This window comes from Mastomys coucha, unplaced genomic scaffold (assembly GCF_008632895.1).
Source record: "Mastomys coucha isolate ucsf_1 unplaced genomic scaffold, UCSF_Mcou_1 pScaffold15, whole genome shotgun sequence".
In the NCBI taxonomy this organism is placed as follows: Eukaryota; Metazoa; Chordata; class Mammalia; order Rodentia; family Muridae; genus Mastomys; species Mastomys coucha.
The window spans coordinates 137,476,615-137,486,466 of NW_022196897.1; positions in this window are offsets into that span (position 1 = coordinate 137,476,615).

The window sequence follows — 9,852 nt, forward strand, 5'->3', positions numbered from 1 at the left end:
AAAAAAAAAAAGTTAAAAAAAAAAACCTTTAAAAAAAGAGGATACTTTGGTCATCTTTCTATCACTGTGACAAAATACGCAGGGAAATCAACTTGCAGGGGAAACAGTTTTTACTCATAGTTTCAGACTCTAGTCCTTTGGCTCCATTGTTTCTGGGCCTGTGGTGAGGCACCTTGGTGGGACGCATGCGCAAGAGCAAAGCCTCGCCCACTAGGGCATCCAGGAAGCAGGGGAGAGCAAGAGAGGTGAGATATGGGCAGAGGGAAGGAGCTGGGAACACATCTACTCTTTAAGGGCAGGCCTCCAGTGACCCACTTTCTCCAGCTAGTACCCTCCACCTTCTACAAATTACACCAGTTCCCCCAATACCCCTGGTTTGTAATGAAGTCGCTTTTAGCCACGTGACCTTTAGGGGATATTTCAGATCCAAACCATAAGACTTGAAGGTATGTTCTGGGGTTGTGCTGGCCCGAGTGTGCAGTCCCAGTGTATGGCTGTATGCCGGCAGTATTAGAGCCTGGCACCAGATCTGAAGCACAGGACCAAGGAAGCACACTCACGGAAGCTCCTCTGCTTGTGGCCGTACTCCCCAATCTGTTGGCTGCAGGCCTTCAGTGGCTCCGTTGGATCCCTATCCCTTCGTGCCTTGCAGGCATACTATTGGCAATGTATGTTCTTGCCAGTCTGGCCTGCACACTCTACAGGCATGGCCCACCCAGCATGAGGAGCCTGCAAAATTGTTGACGTCCTTCCATGCAGAGATGGCAGCTGGGTTCCCCTTCTCTTGAATTCGGGGGGCTAGGGGTGGCTGCCTTGGCTAGTACAATACAGTGGAAGTGATTTTGTGAGACTGGAGGCCAGATGGTAAAAGGCCAGGCGACTTCCGCTTGGTTCTCCTGCCGAGCCCACTCCCGGGACACGCAGTCTCAGAACCCAGAGCCATGCATGACAGGCTCAGGCCACATGGAGAGCCATGTGTAGGGGCTTTAGTGGACTATCCCAGGCGAGTCACGGCCTGAGTCATTCCAGCCGAGGCACCAGCTATGTGAGTAGAGGAGCCTCCAGATGGTTCGAGAGCCAGTGCTTGAGTCTTCCCAGCTGAAGCCCCAGACGCCGTGGAGCTGAGTCAAACCATCTCCACTCATCTTGTCCAAACTTCTGTCACAGAGAGTTTGTGGGCATAACAGAACAGTTGTTTCACGTCACTAAGTCTAGGGTGGTTTGTTACATGGAAATGTTAGCTAGAAAACAGTGCTTCTAAAAGTTCTCGTTCTGCTGGCAACATTTAAAACAGGGAGACTTCATGGACACATTTGGATTTCTGGTTTTCAGTGAGAAATCAGAAAACCTGGCCATACTGAACCTGTATCCCGTTTTGGCAAGATTTGGTGGGAGCTACCTCCTTAAAGATGGATATGGACAAACTGTCTGGCCCCTAACTAGCTGTTAGGTCACTTGCCTGGCCGCCATGAGTATGTGGCTATGTGACCATAGGCTGGAGCCATCTAGTTTCCTCATTGGCACCATGTTCTCAGAACCCTCTATTCTTGATGACTTTGGCATCCCTGCTTCTGTGGATGCCCCCTTGGCACTGTAGTGGGACATAAACCTATCACACGAGGCTGGATCCACCTTTCTCTGCGTAAATAATCGCTCATGAGAAATAAGGAGCAGGCAGGAGCTCTAGGCTGTGCCTAGATCATGCTTGCCCTGCAAACAGTTTCCTGGTGATCACCTTTCCAATTATCCCCCAAGGCTGGAGCTGCTCTGTGAAGTGAGCCTCAAAATAAACTGTAAAAGGAGGGGAGGGGATGTAGCTCGGTGGTAGAATGCCTGACTAATATGAGCAAGGCCCTGGATTCGATCCTTGTACTGTGGAAACCTAAACAATTCCAAACAAATCTATCTGGACTCCAAGCATAGATTAGTCAGGTACACATTCTGATAGATATAATTTTCCCTACTCATCATACACAAAAGCAATGTCTGGTGGGGGGGGGTGGGATTCTACTTTTTTTTCTTTATATATACAGATAGCAGAGCCTTAATTCAACAGATGTTTCTCCAGGATTTCTATGTCCCAAGATTTTTGGCTGGGAGGGAACAAGAATATAACCACAGACAACATTAGATGAAATCTCTGCCACTCTGGAGTTTGACTTGTAATTCAGTGGAGGAGACAGAGGAGAAGCAAACAGATGAATTATGATGGACTGCTATAAACATTGATGAATATTCTGAAGAAAAACCAAGCAAGAGACTTGGTTCTGAAAACCTGGTCAAAAGCTGGGGAGGTCCCAGAATCAAACAGGCGCCAGGGAACCCATTACTATAGTTGTATAAATGGACATGTCAGAATGCCTTCATAGATCAGCATTGCCATCAGCCTTGGTCAGAGACATTTCTGTTTGCAGGGGGCAGTTGTTAATGTAGAGACTTATAAGCGGCCAAAAGCTGAGAGTGATGACGGCTCCATGCTCATCCCTAAATGGGCATCAGCATCACTCCCCAAGACTCAGGGAGCATCGCTGAAGAGAGGCCAGGAGAAAGGAGACGCTCGTGAGGATGGCAAAGAGTAAAAAGCTGTCTTCTGGACAGACATAGCCGGCACAGTAATGTATCCACTGCAGCTGCGGCCACCTGCACAAGATCCAGGCAACCGACATTCCAGTGTGGAGGGGGAGGGCTCATTTACCCCCAGTGGTGTAATCCTCTCTGTTTAAAGTCAGTGGGTCACAAGACAAAGACATGAAAATAGGAGGGATAGAGGAGGCCTTTGATCAGAGGAAGAGGGGGTTTCAGCAGAAGTGGGAGGAGAATGCCAGAGTTAGGTAAGGGGGTGAAGATGGCCAAGATACACTGTATGCATGTAAGAAATTGTCCTCAGAAGAAATAAAAAAGGAAGAAAGAAAAGGCAAGGGTTAGGACAGGTGCTGATGAAGTCGTTCCATCATTTTATATAGGTCGATGCAGGTTGGTAAGAGGAAAGGCACCAATCACCATTGTACTTACACATGGTACATACACAGACACCTATAGTGTAAGAGCTTGAGGTTCAGAAAGCCCCCGGGACAAAGGGTTTAGCTGAGTGAGAGAGAGGCAAAGGGATGAAATCCCCAGAGCTGGAGCAAGCCTGGCTTCCTGGAGAAACAGTGGAAGGACCCACATGGAGGGAAGGGAGGGCGGTGGTAGAGGAAGATTGAGGTTGAAATCTCAGTCTCTTTTAGAAGCCTCTTCTCTGGCAGGTGGTGTCTAATTCTCCACGGGCTTACTTAATACCAGGCCTGGAGGAAGCTTGTGGTCTGTGGAGTCACCCGTCCTGCCTGGTCTCCTCATCTTGGGTTTCAGCCAGGATTGCTGGCCTTTGATGAGTGGTGTCGCTGGTGGGTTTTGTCAGATCAAGGTCAGCACCCTCAGCAGAAAGCATGCAAGGCTGAGGGTGCTGGGCCAGAGACAACTGAGGCTGAGAGCAGAAACGAATCTACTGCTTGCCCTGCCCCGCCCCTCCCCTCCCCACCACCCCTCTTCCGTGTCAGGCTGAACCAGCGAGTATCTCAGTTCTAGCTCTGGAGTCCAGTCTTTTGAGTTCAGAGCTCTGAACATCCCACCAGGAATGGCAGCATCAGGGGGAGAGCATGTTGCTAGCCTAAAACAGATTCCAAATTCTGAAGAATGCCTTCCACGGTATGAATACAAATCCTATTTAGAAACAAAGGAACGCAATTTAAGAAATAAAGTCTATTAATTTTATATCCCACTCCTTTGCTGAAAGTATTTATCAGTTATACAAGTCCTCTGGTGCAGTCTTTAGGGTCTTAGATGTATAAAATCATATTATATGCCCAGGGAAGGTGGCACATGCCTTTAATCCCAGCACCTAGGAGGTAGAAGCAGGTAGATCACTATGGGTTTGAGGCCAGACACAGTCTACATAATGAGTTTCAGGCCAGCCAAGGCTACATAGAAAGATGTCTGCAGATAAAGATACACTGACTTCTTCCTTTCCTGACTGTATCTCTCCATCTCCTCCTTACTGCTCTAGCTAAGACGTCAAGTTCTGTATGGAATAGGAATGGAGAGTTCTGTATGGAATAGGAATGAAGAGAATGAGCATCCTTGTTCTGTTCCTGAGTTAAGTGGAAACACTTTAAGTTTCCATGCTGAACATTTTGAGAGCAATATTTTATGGTGGAAGAAAATGGAGTAACAAGCTTGGGCCTGGTGGTGACACCTTTAACCCCAGCACCCGAGAAGCAGAGGCAGGCAGATCTTCTGAGTTTGTGGCCAACCTAGTCTACATAGTGAATTCCAGGACAGTCATGGTTACATAAAGAGACCCCATCTTCAAAAAAAAAAAAAAAAAAAAAAAAAAAAAAAAAGAGTAACATATTTAAGATAAGATATTTCAGGAAAGAAAATGAACCAGGAGTTTTAATTAATCAAAACATACTTTTAGATGTAAGAGGGCTGAGGAGATGGCTCTGTCCCCACAACACAAGCATGAGGACCCAAGCTCAAACCTCCAGCACCCATGTAATAATTAGGTGTAGTGGCATGCACCTATAATTCTAGTTCTGTGTGCATGGCACGGAGACAGACAGATCCCTGGAGCTCACTGGTCAGCCAGTCTAGTCAGTTGGTGAGTGCTGGGTTCAACGAGAGACCCTTCTCAGAAGAACAAGGTGGAGAGAAATATAAGAAGAAGCCCAACAGCAGCTTCGGGCTTCCACACACACATGCACACATGTGAACACACATGTGAACAACATGGCTTCCCCACATACACAGATAGACCTCATATTTATACAAAATTAAGTATATAGAAACTATATGTGATATTAAAATAAATGAGATGCCGGTGAGACTTTCTTAAGGAATTTGCTAGAAACTGAAGTACAGACGGGGGAACCAAATGGGCAAAGGTCAATACAAAGATGAGGGAGAGAGGCTAGAGACTTGGCCTAGCTGTTAAGAACACTGGTTGCTCTTGTAGAGGATCTGGATTCATTTCCCATTACCCACACAGTGACTCACAACTGTCTACAACTGTAGTCCCAGGGAAATGATGGCATCTTTTGACCTTTATGAGCACCAGGTGTGCATATGGTACACATACGTACATGCAGGCAAAACACTCATACTCATAAAATAGTAAAATATTTTTTTAAAAAAGACAGAAGGTGAGCACTAATATGTAGTTACTTATAGGGCAAAACTGGCTGAGGGGTTGTATAGCAACCTTCCCTGTATTAAAAGCATTCCATCAGGAGGGAAGCTCCTTAAGACTCAGGAAATACACAACTCGAAAGTCTCAGGAAGGCTCTAAAATGAACCAAATGCCCAAGGTCCCTCCCTCCCTGAAGTTCTATAAGCAGTAAGGACCTGAGGAAACCAAGGTCAGCTAGCTAAAAGACCCTCTTGACCTCTGACTGGGTGCCTGCGAGTGGTGCGGGGACCTTTGACCTTCCAGCTTTCAGGAGCCACAATGGGTGAACTTTCAGTGATCCGACTGCCATGGAGTGGGTCCTCTGTAGACAACCTTTCACTCTTGTGAGTAAGCCTGAAAAACTCACTGCTTCTCTAAGTTGGACTTCAGTGGTATTATTTCTTTGGCCTGTTATTGCTTCTTTATTTCGGGTGAAATATTTGTGTCCCATCTCCCTAGGAAAAGTGCCACACAACAAAGGGAGAAAAGAATAGTACAGTATTGACTGGGACCAGGAATGGACTTGCATATGCAAACATGTGTGTGTGTGTTTAGGTGTGTGTTTGTGTACATGTATATGAGTGTGTGTGTATGTGTGTGTATGCACGTGTGTGTGTATGGGTATATGTAAGTATGTGTGTGGGTATGGATATATATGAGTGTGCTTGTGCATATATGGGCATTTGTGTATGGATGTATGAATAAGTGTGTGTGTGTGTGTGTGTGTGTGTGTTGCTTGGCTTTTTATGAACATTTTAGAGATTCAAACTCAAATTCTCATGCTTTATCCATGGTGCCATCTCCCAAGCCCATGTAGAAACCTTTAGAATGATTCTTAGTAATTATGGATAATATTGGGAATATTATTAATATTCCAAGACTGCTGTGTACCACCATAAAGCAGATGTCTAATTATGGTCTATTCTAGTTCTCTCATCTCTGTGACATCAGAATCCAGAATTGTCAGAATGAAACACACACACACACACACACACACACACACACACACACACCCCAGCAAGAGAGATGGAAGTATGTAGAGTTTTTGGTTTTCCAGTACTGGGGAATGAACCCAGGGTCTTACACATGCTAGGCAAGTGTTCTTGAGCTTGTGAGTTGTGCTCTGTGTATTCATGAGCCCTGGCCTAGAAATAACAGCCATCCCAGGAGCAAGCAACAAAAGCAGGTTTTGGCTTGTTTTCTTAAAATATCTGTTCTCATTACCAAGAATCCAGGCTTCTTGAAGATGTAGATTATCTACAGTTTGGGGCAAGATATGAGGACCAGAAAAACCTAAAATATTCAGCTATATCCCATATTGATGCTTCAAAGACTGATCTGGCAAAAGAACTCTGGTGCCAATATGAAATGGCTCCTTATTGGCCAAAGATGAAATAGTTTGAGTGTCAGAATAGGAATGCGATGGACTAAAATTTATAAACTATTCTTAAACCCGTGATTCAATAATGACAAAAGCATCTACACAATGGGGTGACCTTTGGAGGATGATGGAAACAAATTAATTGTCTTGGAATCCAGTAAATAAAGAGAAAGGATCAAACAGTAACTTCATCCCTATGTGTACGAATTCTACCGCTGTGACTTTGCTCAGGCTGCCATAACAAAATACCACAGGCTGGTGGCTTAAAGGACAGAAATACATTCCTTCTATCTTAGGATCCTGGAAATACAAGACCATGGTGTCCAGAATTAGGTGTCTGTGAAGTCTCTCACTGGCTTGAAGATGGCTACCTTCTTCCATGTTCTAACTTGGTCTCTGTGTGGATGTGGAGAGAAAGACAAATTTCCAGGAGCATCTTCAATTTATAAGGCATCCATTGCTATTGGATCAGCCCCTTTGGCCTCATTTTACCTTACTTGTCTCCCTGTTGCCCCAAAACGACCATTCACAGTCTGTAGAGTTAGGACGTCAACAGAGGAGCTGGAAAGAGGGAAGTCAGTTCAGTCTGCAACAGTGACAGCCTTAGTTACTTTCCCAGAGCTGCGACAAAGCACCTGACAAAAACAGCCTAGGCAAAGAATTCTTCATTTTAACTCAGGGTTTCAGAGAATTCCGTCTACAGCCCTTGGTTCTGTCGGTCTGGGGCCACGGTTAGGCAGCTTCAGGAGGGGGAGGAAGTCCACCTCATGGAAGAAAAGAGTCAGAAAGAAAGGAGGGGACGAAAAAAATATTCTGCAAAGACATCGCCAGTAACCCACTTCATGTATCTGGGCCCCACCTTCTCAAGTTTCCACCACCTCTCCAGATGATAATGTCATTTGGGATCAAGTGTTTCACACATGAGCCTGTGGGGACATTTAACATTCAAACCATAGCAGCAACCAAAGACAATGGGGAAGGAATTCTCTTCTAGTAAAGAAGTGAAAAAGAAAAGACAGAACATCTTCATTTTCTGATGAACTCATTCCTGTAAGCACTGAACATTAGTGGGTTCTCAAAAGAGAGAAGGATGGGCACATGCTACGCCATGAGAAAGGCCAGGCATGCATTATGCCATGAGAGAGGAGTGTTCATGCTGAAGACATGGCTCATTACGTGCCATGAAAGTGTGAGGATCTCAGTTTAATTCTGGGTACAGCAGCCCATACACTCAACACTGTGCACCTGCAATTCAGCACCGAGGAGGCAAAGACAGGAGCATCCTCTTCCTGGACTGACTTCAGTTCTGTGGCTACTTCTCATCCCCACACTGGAGCCATCCCCACTCTCCAAACCCCCTCCCCAGTTAAAACACCTTAGCCACCTCAGGGAAGGCAAGTTTCTGAAGGACTACAGAATTTGCCCAGCCCACAGGCTGCGTAGCTCAGTGTGGCCAGCAGAGGCCCCAGGTTTGCAAAAGGAAAGCAACCATGGTGAGGATAGCCCAGGTGGACACCAGACACTCACAGAGCAGCAGCGTAAGCTTTGGGAAAGAAGAGACCCACAAACTCCGCTGGCCATGCCCACTCTCTGTGCATGACTGGCAGTCTCCAATTCTGAGAACCCAGAAAAAAGCTTTGTTGTCACATCATCTTTTTTTTTTTAAAAAATCATGTTTATCTTCTCTTGTGAGTCCTGCTCTTCTCTTGCTTTACCTTTAGCAGGATTCTATTTTAATTAAATATTTTCTTTATCTACATTTCAAATATTATCCCCTTTCCTCATTTCCCCTCCGAAAACCTTCTATCCCATCTCCTCTTCCCCTGCTTACCAATCCACCCACTTCTGCTTCCCTGACCTGGCATTCCCCTACACTGGGGCATCAAGACTTCACTGGACCAAGGGCCTCTCCTACTATTGATGTCCAACAAGGCCATCTTTTGCTACATATGTGGCTGAAGCCATGGGTCCCTCCAAGTGTACTCTTTGGTTGGTGATTTAGTCCCTGGGAGCTCTGGGGATACTAGTTAGTTCATATTGTGGTTCCTCCTATGGTGCTGCAAACCCCCTCCTTGGGTCCTTTCTCTAGCTCCCCCATTGGGGACACTGTGCTCATTCCAGTGGTTGGCTGAGAGCATCCACTTCTGAATTTGTCAGGCACTGGCAGAGCCTTTCAGGAGACAGCTATATCAGGCTCCTGTCAGTAAGCACTTGTTGGCATCCACAATAGTGTCTGGGTTTGGTAACTGTATATGCAATGGATCACCAGGTGGGGCAGTCACTGGATGGCCTTCCTTTCAGTTTCTGTTCTACACTTTGTCTCTGTATCTCCTCCTATGGGTATTTTGGTCCCCTTCTAAGAAGGACTAAAGCATCCACACTTTTATCTTCCTTCTTCTTGAGCTTCCTGAGGTCTGTGAATTGTATCTTGGGTATTCTGAGCTTCTGGGCTAATATCCACTTATCATACCATGGTGAGTGCATATCATGTGTGTTCTTTTGTTATTGGGTTACTTCACTCAGGATCATATTTTCTAATTCCATCCATTTGCCTAGGAATTTCACTGTTTTTTAATAGCTGAGTATTACTCCATTGTGTAAATGTACCACATTTTCTGTATCCATTCCTCTGTTGAGGGACATCTGGGTTCTTTTCAGAAAGATTTTTACTTCATTGTATCAAACGGGACATCTACGCCAACTTCCTGCTCTCTCGAGACCAAGAGGGACATTATTGTGGATGCAAGGGTCTGAGCATGGGGATGAATGCTGCAAACTGCTTGCCAGGAAAGCATGGGAGCAGAGGTTTAATCCCAACCAAATATCTGAGCATGATAACCGTGAACTCACAGCACCAGTGGTTACCTGCACATGATCAAGCTGGATACAGTTCTTACATAGGTGAGAGGAATGATATTCTGGCCCTGTCCCCTTACTGAAAAGATTTTGGCAGTTGATAGTTTCACCCTTCATTGAGGATGTGGTCGTTACTAGGATTCCTATGCTTGACTGGAGGGCCCCCAAACCCATGAACACACAGGCAGCACTAATGAGACTTAACAGCTTATCATCATCATCATCATCATCATCATCATCATCATCTTAGTTTTTCAATACAGTGTTTCTATGTGTAGACCTGAAACTCATTCTGTAGACTAGGTTGGCCTTGAACTATGAGATCTACCTGACTCTGCTTCCTAAGTGCTGGGATGAAAGGTGTGTACCACCATCGCCTGGCAACAGCTTTTTTTTTTTTTTTTTTTTT